Genomic DNA, 20,617 nt, shown 5'->3' on the forward strand with positions numbered 1-20,617 from the left:
TCAATACTGTTTATCATCATTGTGCACTTTAAATATCTTATGATTTTGTCAGTTATACCTCATTAAAACTGAAAAAATCTGTCAAATCCAAATGAATAAAAAAAAGAATATTATTTGTTGGTTTTCTTTTTGTTTTTGTTTTACTTCAAGGAAAGAAGTAAATTCTTACTGAATATTTTAAATTTAGAATGTGTTGTTTGTTTGTTTTTATAAATAAACTGTAGGTGACGTTCTTCTGATCAGCAGGGTCACCAGGAGTGCTGTGCCATTTGTGTAAGGCACAAAGGCCCCTGAAGGGAAGAGTGAATGCTAAAAATCAGGTTGTGGAATCTAGCCGGTGCTCAATTTATCAAGCTGTGCGCCCTGGTGAGGTGTGAGTTCAAAGGAAGTGCAATGCCTTTTTTTCTAATTCTTCCCTTAGAGAGAGTGACTCTTTATAATTAACCAAAAGTACCATAAGTGCTAGGGAGGCAGTGCTGATGTAGAAGATCTGGCCATGAGAATATTCAAATTTCAGCACTTAAATTTTTTGTCTTATAAGATTGGTGAAATTTTTGAATGAATAAAATGTGTTCCTCTGAGTGGATTTTAGGAATAAAAACACAACAGGCATTTCTTATAATGCAGTGGTACTCAAAGTGTGGCCCACAGGCCACCACCAGCAGCAGCATTACCAGAGAACTTGATAAAAATGCAAATTGTTGGGATTCACCCCAACGACTGAATCATAAACTTTGGGGATGGAACTCAGAAACCAGTGTTTTAACAAGCTCTCCATGTGATTCTGATGCACATTAAACATTGAAAAGTACTGGTTTAATACAGGGGTAGACAAATTATGGCCCCTGAGCCAAATACAGTCCACTGCCTATTTTTATAAAGTTTAATTCTGCACACAGCCTCACCCATTTACTTATGTAATTCTGTAATTGTTTCCCCACCAGAATGGCAAACACCAGAGAGCCTATAAATTAGATTGTCATATTTAGCAACTAAAAATATAGAATGCTCTATTAATTGTGTTTTTTGGATAAATAATGGATTTTTAAAATTCTAAATACATTCCATGTAATATTAGTAACCCAACACACAAAGCCTAAAATACTTACTATCTGCCCCTTTATGGAAGACATTTGCTGACTCCTGCTTAATATACTGACTTTAGAGTGGACTTGCTTCTGATAAACAAGGGTGTGTAAGGGAAGCAATGAAAAAACCTTAATTCTGAGTACACACCTGGGATTCTGGTGCATCCAGTCTCAAGTACTTCCTTCTCAAGAAGAAGAATAAAACTAGGAAGCCAATTTGCCTGGATGGAAGGGCAGCTGGTACCACTTCTTTTTTGTTTATTAAACTCACTGGTATCAGTTGCTTTCCCTTTTTTAAGTGCCTGGTGCTACACATTTCAATTATGATAAAGCAGATGTACTTCGATAATACAATTTTTTGAAAAGATCAAGCAGCTATTTTAGAAGCATTGTCCAGGTAACTCATAAGAAGTTCTGTGACAACAATAAAACTAGACATGATTATGAAAATAAACCCACTTACTTGAAAATTGGGAGAAAATAGCCCTCTGAAAACAATACTTAGATAAAACAGGCAGTCAAAACACTAATTACAGACTATCTAAAAAACTACTGATAATAAAAAGTAGCATATATCAATAAATAACATACATATATATTTGTTAGAATAAAAATTAATATCCTGAGATAATTTTATCACTTAACAAAAAGGATTAATGATAAACAAAATAAAATAAAATAAAATTGCTAAAGGGGTCAGAAGCAGATAAACAAAGTGAACCTAAGGAAGACCAGAGAGGGAAAATATGTACTGGACGAAGAGAGAAGTTTCTAGGTAAATATAAATCACTAAATAGTGTTCTTTAAATTCATTAAAGAAATTCATTATAGGAACAAGAGAAATCAAGATAAGCTACTATTCTGAGTGAAAGGAATTAAATGGTTGTTCTAAACCTCGGCTTCACATTATAGGCATTTGAAGAGTGTTTAAATGTCCCCTTGGCAGAAGACATGAACAGATATTTCTCCAAAGAACATATCCAGATGGGCAACAGACACATGAAAAGATGCTCAACATCACTCACCATCAGGGAAATACAAATGAAAATCGCACTGAGGTATCACCTCACATGTTTGAGAATGGCTAAAATAAAAAACACAAGAAACAACAAGTGTTGACAGGACATGGAGAAAAAGAAACCCCCTAGAACCATAGGTGGGAATGCAAACTGGTTTCTCAAAAATTAAAAATAATATTACTATATTATCCATTATTTACTGGAACCTAGTAATTCCACTTACTGGGGATTTACACAAAGAATACAAAAACACTAGTTTGAAAAGTTATAGGCACCCTATGTTTATTGAAGCATTATTTACAATAGCTAAACTATAGAAGCATACCAAATGGCCATCAATAGATGAATGGATAAAGAACATGTGGTCTATATACACAATGGAATATTATTCTGTCATAAAAAGGAATGAAATTTTGTCATTTGTAACAATGTGGATGGAACTAGAAGGTATACTGCTAAGTTAAATTAAGTCAGTCAGAGAAAGACAAATATTATATAATTTCACTTATAAGTGGAACCGAAGAAACAAAACAAAGAAAAAAGAGATAAACCAAAAAACAGACTCTTAACTATAGAAAACAAACTGCTGGGTATCAGAGGGGAGGTAGATGGGTGAATGGGTGAAAAACGTGAGGGGGATTAAGAGTACACTTAACATGATGAGCACTGACTAATGTATAGAATTGTTAAATCACAATATTGTACACCTGAAACTAATATAACACTGTGCATTAATGATGATGGAATTAAAATTAATCCCCACGCCCAGGCTGCACATCAAACGAATTAAAGCAGAATGTATTGAAAGGGCTTTGTCATCGATATTTTTTAAAAGTTCCCCAGGTAAGTCCAATGTGAAGCCAAATTCGATAATTATTAAAATAGAGAAAATTGACAAAGAGTTATGACCAAATAATGCCAGGTTGTGATAGTTCCTTAGGTAAATTCTTTCTAATCTTATAGGGATGAGACATTTTTGAAGGCTACCAAAAATAAAAGCTTCCTGATTATTTTTACAAAGTCATTAAACCACCAGTAACAAAACCTAAAAAAAGTACACAAAAGAAAATTGTGACCAAGATAATTTATTAATAATGAAATAGGCAAAACAAATTATTAGCAAATCAGTGCATTCAGAGAATAGTACACTATGACCAAGTGAAATTTATTCCAGGGGTTTAAGATTTTCCTTATATAAGGAATTCTACTAATACAACTCATGGTATTAATATGTCAGAGATGAAAAACTTCTAATCAAGAGATGTTAAGACATTTGATAAAATTCAACAGTGATACTTGATTTTAAAAATCTTTACGAAAATAGGACTAAAAAGAAGCTTTCACGTTATGATTTCAAAATTTATCTAAATTATAATGATTATAATGCATATTATGTATTAGGTATTGTTTATTTTACATGTGCTTTAAGTACTTAAAGTGTTCTAAACTTCAAAATAATACATAGGGTAGATAATCTTTCTTTTACTCTCACAGAAAGAGTTAGTAATTTGCCCAATATCACACAGTAAATAAACAGTGAAGCCTGAATCCCGATCTAAGGAGTTTGATTCCAGAAGCTTCATTGTCAACTACACACACACCTTCAGGGTTTTGAATACCTTACAAGTACTAGCCAAAGCATATGACAAATGAATTAAAGGAGTGGTGTATTGGTAAGTGTTTAACAGATGGCTCTGGGAGGGGCTCTGATTTGTAGCATTTGCCAATTTCCATAGAGTAAATGCTTCCACCATGATCTATGTCAAGCTAGAAATGTGACACTACTAAACATGTTTTAGGAATGGATGCTCATTAGATTCCTATTATATAATTTTTACAACCATACAGATATAATAGATGTAAATAACTTTGAGAGCATAGATAATAGTAAAATGTAGTAAAAAAAAAACCTTAGGAAATGATGAATTTTTAGCATTACCTTTGTTTTTAAATATAATTTATTTAGTAGTAAGTTTATATAATTTGTTCTTAAAACTCCTGAAAATTTAACAATTGGCTCTCGAGAGCGGGTACCAACTGGCTCTAGTATATCACTGGAATGAAACGGAAAGGGCAGAATTATCATTATTTGCAGAAGATATTTCTGGGAATAGGGTGAATTTCTCCTCTTTTTATGTTTCTGCCTCAACCCATAGGGAGGCCAGAATTTCTACATAAATTTCTCCCTTTAGGAGGGAGTAATGTTACCGGAAGCACTCTGACCCCACTCTTCATCTTCATTCTAGAAAGAAATATCCTGGTTACATATATTATGGTACATACACGAAATGGGACAATCTTTGGAAACTGTCTTACCTCATTCTGTTGCTATGGCTCTAAATGGACTTTCTGTCACCAAATCACTGCAACAGGTAAGAAAGACAGTCTCATGGAGCCTGAGGATGGGCCAGCTCAGGGAGAGCATCTGATGGTGGGGTCCTCTCTGGAAAAGAGGGTGCCCTTGTAAGTTTATATAATCCCTCACATATAACCTCTTAAATCATTCCAAATGAATGTTTACTCAGATTTGGGTAAATTTATAGCAATTTATAGTATACAAAGCATATTCACATATACTATCCCATTTAACTCTTAAAAAATCCCGTGAGGTAGATACTACCTCCATTTTACAGATCTGGAAACTGAGGCTCAGAGAGCTAAAGTAACTTGCTTAAGATCATGTAGTTATTAAAGGAAAGCAATGAAACTCAGACCAGGCCTTTAAAGTTCTTAGAATACCTTTTCCACAATACCAAGGTGCCTAGGGCAGAGATGTTACTACCTCTTGCAGGTTATACAATTAATTAACATCCCATTTAGTCAGGAATACACATGCACACACACATATATTATAACCCACATTTCCTTATGGTTATATTTTTCATTCTTTGAATTTAATCATGGTAGAGAACAATTTATTGTACATGTAGAGGAGGAAAGCTCTTTGAAATTTGAATACATTTATTAGCCATTTTAGTCTTTTCCTTCAAGCTGAATATTCATGAGACCTTTTACCATGCCTTGCTATCCTTATTTCTTCATTACCTTTAAAGATCCCAGAAACAAGAAAAGAAAAACTAAAGAAGAAATTGATTGGAGACATGAAGGAAAGTGTGATAAGAACTAAATAAGCACATTTTGCATTTTTAAAAAATTGAATATGTGTATACCCTTGGCTGACAGGCTGATCAGATCCTTCCTGAAACAAAAGAGTTATATACTAAGGAGGCAGTTGAATCAGAACACTGAAAAGAGTGATTTAAAAGGTTAAGAACAACCTGAAAATACCCTTATTCAAACACAGCAACCAGCTATTCTCCAACTCCTGCAAGCTGACTGATAGGAATGGAGGTAAGTGCAGCAAGAGTAGTAAAATTAAGACAAGGCATACCTTATTGATTTTTAAATTATTTTTATTAATATATAATGTATTATTTGCCCCAGGGGTACAGGTCTGTGAATCGTCAGGCTTACACACTTCACAGCACTCATACCCTCCCCAATGTCTATCACCTAACCACCCTCTCCATCCCCTCCCTCCCTCCAGCAACCCTCAGTTTGTTTTGTGAGATTAAGAGCCTCTTATGGTGGGTGCCTGGGTGGCTCAATTGGTTAAGCAACTGCTTTCAGCTCAGGTCATGATCCTGGAGTCCCAGGATCAAGTCCCACATCTGGCTCCCTGCTCAGCGGGGAGTCTGCTTCTCCCTCTGACCCTCTCCCCTCTTGTGCTCTCTCTCTCTCTCTTTCTCAAGTAAATTTAAAAAATCTTAAGAAAAAAGTCTCTTATGGTTTGTCTCCCTCCCAATCCCATCTTGTTTCATTTTTTCCTTCCCTACACCCCTTAATTTTACTACTCTTGCCTCTCAAATTCCTCATATCACGGAACTCATATGATAATTGTCTTTCTCTGATTGACTTTATTGATTTTTAATGAGAGATTTGCAAGCATCAAAGTGACCAAGGAGTAATGAAAAACCTTTTCTGTGATCTTTGGAATTAGGACAGATACCAGAATATCGGTCTTGTTTCAGCTCAAAATGGTCCAAAAGCAAAAAGTGGACTGGAGTCTACATGTCCTTCTGTTTGCTTTCTTTCTTTCTTTCTTTTTTTTTTTTTCATTTATTTATTTTCAGCATAACAGTATCATTATTTTTTCACCACACCCAGTGCTCCATGCAATCCATACCCTCTATAATACCCACCACCTGGTACCCCGACCTCCCACACCCCCGCCACTTCAAACCCCTCAGATTGTTTTTCAGAGTCCATAGTCTCTCATGATTCACCCCCCCTTCCAATTTACCCCAAACCCCTTCTATCTAACTCCCCATGTCCTCCATGCTTTTTGTTATACTCCACAAATAAGTGAAATCATATGATAATTGACTCTCTCTGCTTGACTTATTTCACTCAGCATAATCTCTTCCGTCAGAAAGGACGAATACCCAACTTTTGTAGCAACATGGATGGACTGGAAGAGATTATGCTGTTTGCTTTCTTGATCAATAGCATCAAGACACATCCACTCACTTAAGTAGGAGACTGGGTGACCTCTTCTGCTTTTTACTCACTCACCTCCATATCCAATTAGCCTTTCATTCTCTCATTTCAACCTCCTCCACCACCTGTATGCACCCTATTCTGCAGTTACTATTTACTGTACACAAACCCATCCATCTGTTCATTGTTATTAGTTGGTGCCTCCTATACACACACTCCACTCCTTCTGACCTTCATGCTTTCATACACCCTGGTTGTTTTCCATGTAATGCCCTTCACCCTTATTGGCATCTGGTAAATTATTTCTTATTTTCTGTGATGCTGATCATATGCCACCTCCTCAACAAAGATTTCCCCAATAACCTATCACTCCTCCCCCAATTTCTTTTACTGAAAGTAGCTTAATTTTTTAAAAAAAGATTTTATTTATTTATTTGAGAGATTGAACAAGCAAGCAGAAGCAGGCTCCCCCCTGAGCAGAGAGCCTGACAATGTGGGGCTCTATCCCAAGACTCTGGGATCATGACCTGAGCCAAAGGCAGATGTAACATACTGAGCCACCCCGCTGCCGTGAAAATAGCTTATTTATTTTTTTTTTTTAGAGGTAACCTCTTTTATTCTATTATTTGCTCTCTTTTTCTTTTTGCTTTCTTTTTCTTTTTTTTGACACATGATGTTACGTTAGTTTCAGGTATACAACATAATGATTAAACACTTCTTCATGTTATGCTATGTTCACCACAGGTATACCTTCCATCTGTCACCATCCAACACTATCTTCTCTTTGAGCCACAAGTGCTGCGAACAATTTATACAAGGCCCTCAAAATAATTAGAAGAATTAAATTGGCTTTATAACAGTTCTTGGGAATAGACCAATACTGAAATATTTAACAATTTTATAACGGATTAGCTAAGAAATAAGTACTAAATAAAACTGACAGAAATAATCAATATAAAAATAAAACTGAAAATAGGCAAAACTGGATGTGGTAAGATGTAGATCTATAAATTTTGACCTGGGAAAATGGGACTGGATAAAAATAATTCCCACAAAAGGAAACACCTAGTAGCAGAAGCTATTATGTAAAATTTGATTTAGGCAAAAGCTGATAACAGAACTGTTTGATAAATTAAACATAAACTAATTAGTCTGGATGAAAATAATTTAGTATTTTTTATAGTTTTAATTTTTATTTATTATTTTTATTTTATTTAAAATCAGTTAACTAACATATAGCATGTTATTAGTTTCAGAGGTAGAATTCAGTGATTCATCAGTTGCATACAACACCCAGTGCACATTATATCAAGTGCCCTCCTTAATGCCCATTACCCAGTTACCTCATCCCCCAACCTTCCCTCATAACAAAATTGGAGATATCTTAAGTACTATATTAGAAAATTGATTAAGGGATTAATTCAGGTTAATGGAATTAATTATTAAGTGTAATTTCATATCAATAGTTTATATGAATTTGGTGCTGGTATAATTCTGATTTTAGTTTTGTATTCATTAACAAAGAATCAATCTCAGGATCAAAATAGCGAGGGAAAAATAACTACAGAGACTTCAAATGTGGGACAAAAATATCTACTGGTTCTCCAACACAGAGTAAACTTTTGATTAATGATTTTTGAACAAGGAAATGAATATTTAAGCTGTAATTTTTGTGATCATTTTCTAATTATGTAATCCACAAACTGAAATCTGCTTGAAATTCATATTTTTTTCAATTTGCAATATTTAATATACAGTTAGATTATTTTAACCCTCTGAAAATTTTGCATTACTTTGTGTGCTTGTCCCCTTCAAATTAGTTTTCTTTGGAGCATTTCAAGGAGTTTTAAATTCTAATTTATATACAGACCCTTCTGCCTTAATTTCCAACAAGCATATTATATTGTATTAATCAGGAAACATATTATATTGTATTAATCAGGAACATTTGATATAAGTCCATCATATAGGAAAAAAGTGACAATTATTCTTTTATAATTAGAGATAACACCATCATAACATTTAATATTTCATTAGTCCTTCTGCTTTCCAAAAATGAAAGAGGAACTTGAGGAAAAGAGAAAAGAAATATAAATTAATCTCTTTCCTTTAGTTTAAGAAAGCAACTAGATGCTTCACACCACAACCTCATTATAGTTCCATACAAATTTTGAATATATTTCAAAAACTCATAGAAAAACTGGAAGAAAATAGAATTGAATTTTGAATGAAGAGGAACTTCTGAAGCAAATGTGATAAACCATCAGCCCTTTGGCCCACGCAGATGCTTTTTTATTAAGCCTACATTCTTCTCTGAAAGATATCTCACATAGAAATCTAGATTTTAGCTTCTTCAGGAAAAACAATCAGAAGGTGTTGCTGCACTGTGCCTAATCTCATCAACAACTAAGGAGTTTAGTGCAGGTCTCTGTTTGCACAAGCCTCAAGTCCCTCCAGTCCCAAGACTCTGCACTGCCATGCCATTGCACTCTCTGACCACTAAAGGAATTTGAACTTGACGACTGGCTAAGTCATAAAAGAAATCATGAAGAGGAAGATAGATCTTAGATTTTTACATCAAATCAGAACCTTTGGTACAACAGAAAAAGCTACCGTATTTATTTTTAACATATAACTGCTTCAAAAAACATGCAATTACAAGAGGCAACAACATATTAAGCTTATTATGTAAAAAGCTCATCAAAAACACCAGAATGTTAAGAGATAAAAGGATTAAAACACAATGATGCATCTAGAGAAAGAGGAAAAAGAGAGAGAAATAAAAGGATATGAACTCTTAGCTCATAGAAGTGGAAACTCATTAGTAATCAAACAATGGATTCGAAACAATCAGATACCATTCTGATCCATTAAATCAAAAAAACTGAAATTATAACATCAGTGCTGGTGAAATGGTATTCCATTCTTGGTTGGAAAGAAGTTTGGCAGTTTAAGAATGCTAATTCCCTTTAATGTAAAGTCCCTTTAAAAATACAAACATGACAAAAAGCATGGAGGACATGGGGAGTTAGAGAGAAGGGGGTTGGGGTAAATTGGAAAGGGAGGTGAATCATGAGAGACTATGGACTCTGAAAAACAATCTGAGGGGTTTGAAGTGGTGGGGGGGTGGGAGGTTGGGGTACCAGGTGGTGGGTTTTATAGAGGGCATGGATTGCATGGAGCACTGGGTGTGGTGAAAAAATAATGATACTGTTATGCTGAAAATAAATAAATGAAAAAAAAAATACAAACCATGAGAGACTATGGACTCTGAAAAACAATCTGAGGGTTTTGAAGGGGCAGGGGGGTGGAGGTTGGGGGAACCAGGTGGTGGGTATTAGAGAGGGCACGGATTGCATGGAGCACTGGGTGTGGTGCAAAAAACAATGAATACTGTTACGCTGGAAAGAAATAAAAAATTAAAAAAAAAATAAAAACCTTGGAGTCCAATGATCTGGATTTAAATCCTGGCTTTGCCACTTAGCAACTGTGTAAACTGAGTTGGCTTAAATTAACATGCCTCAGTTTCTTCTTTTCTAAGATGAGAATAATAGTGATAGTACTTTATTGGATTATGAGGATTAAATGACTCAATACTTGTGAAGTTTTTGGAATAGTGCCTGGCACATAGTGCTATATAAGTTTGCTAAATGTGAATAGATTAAACTATTTAAAAAATTTTACTCCAAGAAATTAACTACCAATAGAGAAAAAGCTTTGTAAACAAAATTATAAATTATAATAGCAAAAAATAAGCTATAGTATGGGAATGGTTATATTATTGAAAATTTAATGAAATAATATGTAGTCATTAAAATTATGTTTATGATCTCTGTGTAATAATGTTGAAATACTTATAATTTTAAGTGAAACAAAAAGCAAAATACAAGCCAGTATATTTGGTACTCTCACTACATTAATAAAAAAGGAATGTCCTTTGCATTGGGAAAACATTAGAAGGAAGTTCATGAAAATGTTGAATGTCTGCTTATAGATGATAGCAATATAAAATATTTATTTTTAATGCTTTTTTCTACTTTCCATTTATTTAAAACTCAGAATACTTTACTTTTACATATTTCTTTATATACGTTTTCAAGGTAGAAAGTGATATTATGTGTAATATTATTATTCTATGATTTAAGCTGTCATAAAGTGCACCAAAGAAAACACACTTCTCATTTACCTATTATACCTTCTTACTCTTAGAGTATAGATACTCCTCTTAAACTGAACACTGTGTAGTACTAGTTTGTTTAATTAATATAGTAACATATGTATATAATTAAAATATATTGATAATATTAAAAAGGGATAAACCAACTTAATAAATATCTAACTTATTCATTCACTCAACAAATACTTATTAAGACCCTGTTATAGGCCAGGCCTGTTTTAGACACTTGGGAAATAGCAAAAGATCAAGACTTTTGTCCTTATGATGCTTCCATTCTACTGGAATTGAGAAAAGAAATTGGAAATAGCTTGGGCTAGAAGAATCTTGAGATGTCTAAAAATATCTTTCAAATAATTAAGAAGAATTTAGAAGGGTGAGACTTATGGTGTAATTAACCAAAATTTAACAAATTTAAAAATTCTTAGACATACCAACTTCAGACAACCATATTCTGAGATGATTTTCTTAGATGTTAATATTAAAAAAAAAAAGACAGACCCATAAACAAATGCAAAAATAGAAAATGTCTAGTCATTTAATTACATATATGATGTTACAAATTTAATAAATGTCAACTTGTCTTTGTGGAAATTAACCATTAGGCTCATAGGAGAATAGGTCTTAGGATACTTAGTTTGCTGTCTTTGGGCCATGGTAGAATTAATAACTAAATAGCTTTTGGAACTTTTTATGGGAATTAAAAGAAATACTAATATTAAATGCCTGGCTAGATCTGACCTACATCTATTTTGGAACAATATACATTGTTCTTGCCTTAGCAAAAATTGAAATTTATGTTCAATCTTTTCTTCACAGTGTGAAAGAAAAACTTAACAAATTTGTTAAATTATAATAATATTTTCTACTATGTTATCTAGACATTTTTCAAGGTAAATATGGTTTCTGTCCCTTTTCTCTATTATAGATGCTGCCCTCTTATAGATGGATCCACTGCAATGTCTCCATATTTCTATAATTGAGAGATCCTGAACTACACTTCTTATCTAATGATGTCTGACTGACAGTGTGGGGGCCCTTGCTTGGCATGAAAGATCTTTACTACTATGGACAAGACAAAAGCACAAATTCTATTTACAAAGAAGTTTCTTTGGCATCCACAGGAGTGAGAGATAGCACAGATAATCTTATTTTAGATCTTTATTTCAATCTATTTTCTTAATTCTAGATGGATGTCATATCCACTTATCCATTCTGCTAAAATACTTAGTTGTTCACAGTTTCCCCTCCAGAGTAACAATTAAAGCTATATATAAAGCAAAAATCAAATAAAGTCAAGAATACATTCCTCCTCCTGACAATGGCTACTCTTAGAAGGGGATTTAAGCAATTTCTGAAAAAAGTTCCTAAATAAACCCTCAAAACTGCTTCATGACCCCAAATTCCCAAAATGTAGAAGGAAAACAAGATGAAATGGTGACCAATTGAGCCACACATAGAATGATTAATCTTTAAACATTAAGGGTTTGACTATTTGTAGGAAATTATACAGACTTTGTGAATCATGAGGGCAAAACTGAGCATTAAACTGGCTCTTTTCAAGAAGTAGTAGCAGCCATGGTTAATGTAAACCACATGTTATTTATGTTGTCTTGAAAAATTCCACTGATTGTAAAAATAATCAGAAACATAAAGATAGGGACATGAGATAGTCACATATGAAAGTCCTGAACTAGAGAGTTAGTTGGTGAATGATATAGATAGTGTTAAGAAGTGAAAGAGGGGTTTTTGGGTGGTTCAGTTGGTTAAGTTGAACTCTTGATTTCATCTCTGGTCATGATCTCAGGATCTTGATATAGCCCTGTGTTGGGCTCCACATTCAGTGGCGAGTCCGTTTGAGATTCTCTCTCTCCCTCTCCCCTCTCCCCTGCTCTCTTTCTCTCTCTCTCTCAAAAATAAATAAATATTTAGGGAAAAAAAAGAAGCAAAATAGTCATTTTTTGAGATCCAACATCCACATCTGAAACTCGCATATATATGGTAGATGTATAGAAAAAGCTTAGGGTTTGGAATTAAGATAAACCGATACTTACATCTCAGTTTTACCACTTACTAATAGTATTTGGGATATCCTCTCTGACTTGTTGAATGGTATAAAGATAAAACGATAATGGAAGTAGTACACTTAAAGTGACTGAAAGACAGTAATTGCTTAGTACATGTTTATTACCTTCTCTTTTACTTCTTTTCTCCCATCTTTTCTTCTTTGCACTTCATATGCTGGAAGAGCTCTTTTAAGGTCTTGAACCAATATTCCATTGCCACAGAAAATTCCTAGGTAGAAACTATGGCTTTAAAAAAAATAACTTTTCTAGATCAGGAAATTCTTTTGTATAGCTGATTAAACTCCAGTCCTATCTCTGACTTGACCTACTTCCTTTTAATTTTATTTATTCTTCAGATCTTAGAGGAAATGAGAAAAACTGAATCTTCATGTTATTTTCCTTATTTTGTAATACATTTATAAACCTCTTTGAGAACACTAACCAATCTTTTCTCAAAGGAGCAGGAAAGAAAAATGCACAGATACACAGGAAAACTATGCAGGCAAATGGATTGAGAGAAAAGCAGAAATGGGGAAGGAGAAAGAAAAATAAATTGCGAGACAGATAAAAGAAAAAGCAGATGAGAAGAAAACAGAGGATAAAGTCAAATAGGGAAAGTGAAAGTTAGAAATAAGAGGAGACAAGAATAAATTGAGAGAGACATAATTATAACAATCCCTTCCATTTCTGTGACTCTCATATGCTACAACAATTGGAGAGGAACTTTGTGCTCTAAAAAGGTGTCACTAACAGGACTTTGAGATGGGGAAATGGAGGGGCTTTTGGGTGGCTCAGCTGGTTAAGCATTTGCTTTTGCTCAGGTCATGATCCTGGGGTCCTGGGATGGAGCCCGGCATCAAGCTCAGCATCAAGCCTGCATGAGGCTCCCAGTAGAGAGCCTGCTTCTCCCTCTCCTTCTGCCGCTCTCTCTCTCTTAAATAAATAAATAAAATCTTAAAAAAGAAACAGATGGGGAAATGGATTCTCAGGAAAGAATAAGCAAGCTGACTTGTCAAGTATCTAGCTAGACAGGAATAGAGGCAAGGCTCTAATTATGGTCTTTTGGTGTCCTTAAACCTCTGTGGATCAAGACCACTTAAACATAAAGTATTAAAATGAAAAGGAGTTTTCTAGCTCCTGGCACAGTTCTCTTTCTCCTACTCATGCTAAAAGAGGATGGAAAAATGATGAAAGGGGGGAGAGAGGGAGCTGAAGGACACGGTGAAGGCAGAAAGTAAGCTAGAAAAAGAGACAGAAAAAGTCCCCAGAAAGATGAATAGCCAAATAGGAAATAGACTGAGAGGATCACATAAGCATAATGGCACATGTCTTTGGATGAAATGGGACCAATTCCCCAGTCTAGGGGTTTAGAACCTTCTCCCTTCAACCAGGTGACTCTGAGAATAATTGGTCTGGTTTCTGGGTTCTTTCTGCCTTGTAGACAGGTCACCTCAAAATCAGACCAGCCTTCTCATCCAAGTCAACCTACCCCTCAGCCAGAGCCAGAAGGGTTGGTAGGCAGACTCAGAGCCTGATGGACATACAGAGGGGAGACACAAAGAAAGAAGCAACAAACTGAAGAGAGCTAGTTAGGCAAGCAGAGACACAGCTTGACATCTAGAGAAAAGAAAGACTGTAATGCAGAGTAGTAAAGTGAGTCAATATCTGTGACGTCTTATCAATGACCACTGTGTGCAGATCCCTGGTGCAATTGGAACACAGATGATTGCTGAGGGAGGCAGTGAGCGTTCATCTCTGAGAGATGCCAAATTTCAGCACTGGAGAAGTGAACCTATTCACTGACCTTCTCCATGGGCTTCAGCATCGGCAGGTGAGGACACTGGCTATGTTGATACCAGGCCCACAGTGAGGATGCAGTAAGTTCTGCTGTAAAGCAGCTGCTCATTTATAGTGTGACCTGCTGATTCTTGGCTCCCTCTGAGTCTATTGTATTCTCCATGCTACCTCTCTCACTGCACCACACCATACACCACACACACCACACACCACACACACACACACACACACACACACACACACACACACACACGGATATAATAGGATATCCAGGAGACTCTCAACATCAGGGAAGTAGAGACTACTTCTCACTGGTCACTAATAGGAGACTAACTATAACAGATGAACAATCTATTCTTTCAGTCTGCTTTAGTCTGACCAGGTCTCAGGAGCTTAAGCAGATCAGACCAGTCCTAGAGTCCTCAGGGAGACCTGTCCATTGGCAAAGCACCCTGGAATTTCTGAGCAGAATCTGAGCAGAATTTCCTAAGCAGAATCTTTACCCCAACCCAAGATTGCTATTTGGAAGAACTAAGGGTCAGGGTGTTTTCATGTTTCCTGTTCCCTTATGTTAGACAAAGAACCCTCATCCCCCAAGGTAGAACCTTTCTAGAACTGACATCCTGACCCTCAGTGCAAGAGGGTTCAGGGAGAACTAATCTAATATGGGACCCCAGGAAATGCGATGGATAGTAAGTTTTCTTTGGAAAAATGTTTATTCAGAACAATTCCTGAACTGAATTAGCTATCTAATCATGTTCAAAATTTCCTCCTTGCCTCATCAAAATTTCCTAGAATTTCTTTTTCTTATAGCTGGTTTCTTAAAATGAGAATTCAAACAAGATCCAGAACTTAAAAGCAGCATAGGAAGAGTGGGCCCATGTCAATAAGACTAATTCTGCATATCTCTGCTGGCATAGGAGAGGTTATAATTTCCTCCCCTGCCTTGTTCAGATGGGCTTAGCAATTGCACAGGCTGTAAGAAGAGCTTTTAATGCTCCACTGTGAGCTTGACCAGAGACTACCGCGCTAATAATGAATGATTAAGTGTGTAATTCTATTGGGCTTGAAATACTCCCTTCCTGGAGTTCCAGATACTGAAGCTAAGAGGTTCAGCGTGACACCACCTTCCAGGAAGCAGCCATTACAGGAATTGCAAGGAAGGTGGAGTCGTCTCCCAACTACATTTCCTAGAATTCCAGAACTCGTTTTCAGTCTTTTCTAACGTTGGGTAGACTCTTTTTGTGGAAGTGATTTTAGATAAATCTTAGGCACTTCACTCATTCCCCTCTTCTTTCTTCCATACTTTTTTCCTGAATGGCCGTTATCCTCCAAAGCTTGCCAAGGGAGAATGATCTGTTTGGATTTGTTTTTTTTTTATACTTAAAGGGGTTTGAAGTTTGTAGCACTCTTTGTCTTCTAATTATGCTGAGGAATGTGTTTTGTGAGTTTTATTTCTCCTTTTTGGCATAACTGCTTCTAAAGTATTTGTGGAGAGATTTGGTTTTAGATAGTATCATTATCCTTGACGAGACAGAATACAGCCATTTTGGTTTCTATTTTTGCTACCAAAAATCCTTATTTTGGTCTACTATCTCTTCTTTGTCAATGTCTTTTCTCCTTGACTATTCTTAAGACCTTCTTTTTGTATTAGGTATTTTGAAATTTTACTACCTTTTTAATTTTTATTTCTCCTGTTGGAGACTTGATGTCCCTCTTAAATTTAAGAATAAAACTTTTTCATAAAATTGGGAAAAATCACTCAGCCATTATTTTTTTGAATATGACTTCTTTATTCTTTCTGGTATATTAGTTTTTATTTCTTTTTTTTTAAAATTTCTTCTCTAAAAAGATTTGTTTATTTGGGGAGGGACAGAGAGAGAGGGAGAGTCCCAAGAAGACTCCACACTGAGGGCGAAGTCTGACCTGGGGCTTGATCCCATGACCGAAGACCACAACCTAAACCAAAGCCAAGAGCTGGTCCCTAACTGACTGAGCCACCCAGGCCCCCTATTAGTTTTTTCCATTCTAACTGCCACATCTCCCTTTTAAAAAAATTTTTATTTATTTTTTGAATTTCTTTTCAGTGTTCCAGAATTCATTGTTTATGCATCACACCCAGTGCTCCATGCAGTACATGCCCTCCTTAATACCCACCACAAGGTTCACCCAACCTCCCACCCCCCAACCCCTCCAAAACCCTCAGATTGTTTTTCAGAGTCCATAGTCTCTCATGGTTCGTCTCCACCTCCAATTTACCCCAACTCCCTTCTCCTCTTCATCTTCCCATGTCCTCCCTGTTATTCCTTATGCTCCACAAATAAGTGAAACCATATGATAATTGACTCTCTCTGCTTGACTTATTTCACTCAGCATAATCTCTTCCAGTCCCATCCATGTTGATACAAAAGTTGGGTATTCATCTTTTCTGATGGAGGCTTAATACTCCATAGTATATATGGACCACATCTTCCTTATCCATTTGTCCATTTTTAAAAATTTTTAATAAACATATAATATATTTTTATCCCCAGGGTACAGGTATGTGAATCACCAGGTTTACACACTTCACAGCACTCACCATAGCACATACCCTCCCCAATGTCCATAACCCCACTCCCCTTCCCCCAACCCCCCTCCCCCCAGCAACCCTCAGTTTGTTTTGTGAGATTAAGAGTCACTTACGGTTTGTCTCCCTCCCAATCCCATCTTGTTTCATTTATTCTTCTCCCACCCCCTTAATCCCCCCTGTTGCATCTCCACTTCCTCATATCAGGGAGATCATATGATAGTTGTCTCTCTCCACTTGACTTATTTTGCTAAGCATGATACCCTCTAGTTCCATCCATGTCATCGCAATGGCAAGATTTCATTTCTTTTGATTGCTGCATAGTATTCCATTGTGTATATATACCACATCTTCTTGATCCATTCATCTGTTGATGGACATCTAGGTTCTTCCATAGTTTGGCTATTGTGGACATTGCTGCTATAAATATTCGGGTGCATGTGCCCCTTTGGATCACTAGGTTTGTATCTTTAGGGTAAATACACAGTAGTGTAATTTCTGGGTCATAGGGCAGTTCTATTTTCAACATTTTGAGGAATCTCCATGCTGTTTTCCAGAGTGGTTGGACCAGCTTGCATTCCCACCAACAGTGTAGGAGGGTTCCCCTTTCTCCACATCCTCGCCAGCATCTGTCATTTCCTGACTTGTTAGTTTTAGCCATTCTGACTGGTGTGAGGTGATATCTCATTGTGGTCTTAATTTGTATTTCCCTGATGCCGAGTGATATGGAGCACTTTTTCATGTGTCTGTTGGCCATCTGGATGTCTTCTTTGCAGAAATGTCTGGTCATGTCCTCTGCCCATTTCTTGATTGGATTATTTGTTCTTTGGGTGTTGAGTTTGCTAAGCTTTTTATAGATTTTGGACACTAGCCCTTTATCTGATATGGCATTTGCAAATATCTTCTCCCATTCAGTTGTCTTTTGGTTTTGTTAACTGTTTCCTTTGCTGTGCAAAAGCTTTTGATCTTGATGAAATCCCAATAGTTCATTTTTTCCCTTGCTTCCCTTGCCTTTGGCAATGTTCCTAGGAAGATGTTGCCATGGCTGAGGTCGAAGAGGTTGCTGCCTGTGTTCTCCTCAAGGATTTTGATGGATTCCTTTCTCACATTGAGGTCCTTCATCCATTTTGAATCTATTTTCATGTGTGGTGTAAGGAAATGGTCCAATTTCATTTTTCTGCATGTGGCTGTCCAATTTTCCCAACACCATTTATTGAAGAGGCTGTCTTTTTTCCATTGGACATTCCTTCCTGCTTTGTCGAAGATTAGTTGACCATAGAGTTGAGGGTCTATTTCTGGGCTCTCTATTCTGTTCCATTGATCTATGTGTCTGTTTTTGTGCCAGTACCATGCTGTCTTGATGACGACAGCTTTGTAAAAGAGCTTGAAGTCTGGAATTGTGATGCCACCAACTTTGGCTTTCTTTTTCAATATTCCTTTGGCTATTTAAGGTCTTTTCTGGTTCCATATAAATTTTAGGATTATTTGTTCCATTTCTTTGAAAAAGATGGATGGTACTTTGATAGGAATTGCATTTAATGTGTAGATTGCTTTAGGTAGCATAGACATTTTCACAATATTTATTATTCCAATCCAGGAGCATGGAACATTTTCCATTTCTTTGTGTCTTCCTCAATTTCTTTCATGAGTACTTTATAGTTTTCTGAGTATAGATTCTTTGCCTCTTTGGTTAGGTTTATTCCTAGGTATCTTATGGTTTGGGGTGCAATTGTAAATGGGATTGACTCCTTAATTTCTCTTTCTTCTGTCTTCTGATTTCTGTGCATTGATTTTATATCCTGACACTTTACTGAATTCCTGTACAAGTTCTAGCAGTTTTGGAGTGGAGTCTTTTGGGTTTTCCACATATAGTATCATATCATCTGTGAAGAGTGATAGTTTGACTTCTTCTTTGCCGATTTGGATGCCTTTAATTTCCTTTTGTTGTCTGATTGCTGAGGCTAGGACCTCTAGTACTATGTTGAATAGCAGTGGTGATAATGGACATCCCTGCCGTGTTCCTGACCTTAGCAGAAAAGTTTTCAGTTTTTCTCCATTGAGAATGATATTTGCGGTGGGTTTTTCATAGATGGCTTTGATGATATTGAGATATGTGCCCTCTATCCCTATGCTTTGAAGAGTTTTGATAAGGAAGGGATGCTGTACTTTGTCAAATGCTTTTTCAGCATCTATTGAGAGTATCATATGGCTCTTGTTCTTTCTTTTATTGATGTGTTGTATCACATTGATTGATTTGTTGATGTTGAACCAACCTTGCAGTCCTGGAATAAATCCCACTTGGTCGTGGTGTACTTGGTCCTTTTAATGTACTGTTGAATCCTATTGGCTAGTATTTTGGTGAGAATTTTTGCATCTGTGTTCATCAAGGATATTGGTCTGTAGTTCTCTTTTTTGTTGGGATCCTTGTCTGGTTTTGGGATCAAGGTGATGCTGGCCTCATAAAATGAGTTTGGAAGTTTTCCTTCCATTTCTATTTTTTGGATCAGTTTCAGGAGAATAGGAATTAGTTCTTCTTTAAATGTTTGGTAGAATTCCCCCAGGAAGCCATTTGGCCCTGGGCTTTTGTTTGTTTGGAGATTTTTGATGAGTTTTTCAATCTCCTTACTGGTTATGGGCCTGTTCAGGCTTTCTATTTCTTCCTGGTTCAGTTGTGGTAGTTTATATGTCTCTAGGAATGCATCCATTTCTTCCAGATTGTCAAATTTGTTGGCGTAGAGTTGCTCATAGTATGTTCTTATAATGGTCTGTATTTCTTTGGTGTTAGTTGTGATCTCTCCTCTTCCATTCATGATTTTATTTATTTGGGTCCTTTCTAAGTCTGGCCAGGGGTTTATCAACCTCATTAATTTTTTTAAAGAACCAGCTCCTAGTTTCGTTGATTTGTTCTATTGTTTTTTTTGGTTTTTATTTTATTGATTTCTGCTCTGATCTTTATGATTTCTCTTCTCCTGCTGGGTTTAGGGTTTCTTTCTTATTCTTTCTCCAGCTCCTTTAAGTGTAGGGTTAGGTTGTGTATCTAAGACCTTTCTTGTTTCTTGAGAGAGGCTTGTACCGCTATATATTTTCCTCTCAGGACTGCCTTTGCTGTGTCCCACAGATTTTTTTTTTTTTTTTTTTTTTATTTATTTATTTGACAGAGAGAGATCACAAGTAGGCAGAGAGGCAGGCAGAGAGAGAGAGGAGGAAGCAGGCTCCCTGCTGAGCAGAGAGCCCGATGCGGGACTCGATCCCAGGACCCTGAGATCATGACCTGAGCCGAAGGCAGCGGCTCAACCCACTGAGCCACCCAGGCGCCCTGTCCCACAGATTTTTGAACAGTTGTGTTTTCATTATCATTTGTTTCCACGAATTTTTTCAATTCTTCTTTAATTTCCTGGTTGACC

The sequence above is a fragment of the Mustela nivalis genome, assembly GCF_964662115.1.
Source record: "Mustela nivalis genome assembly, chromosome: 7".
Classification (NCBI taxonomy): Eukaryota; Metazoa; Chordata; class Mammalia; order Carnivora; family Mustelidae; genus Mustela; species Mustela nivalis.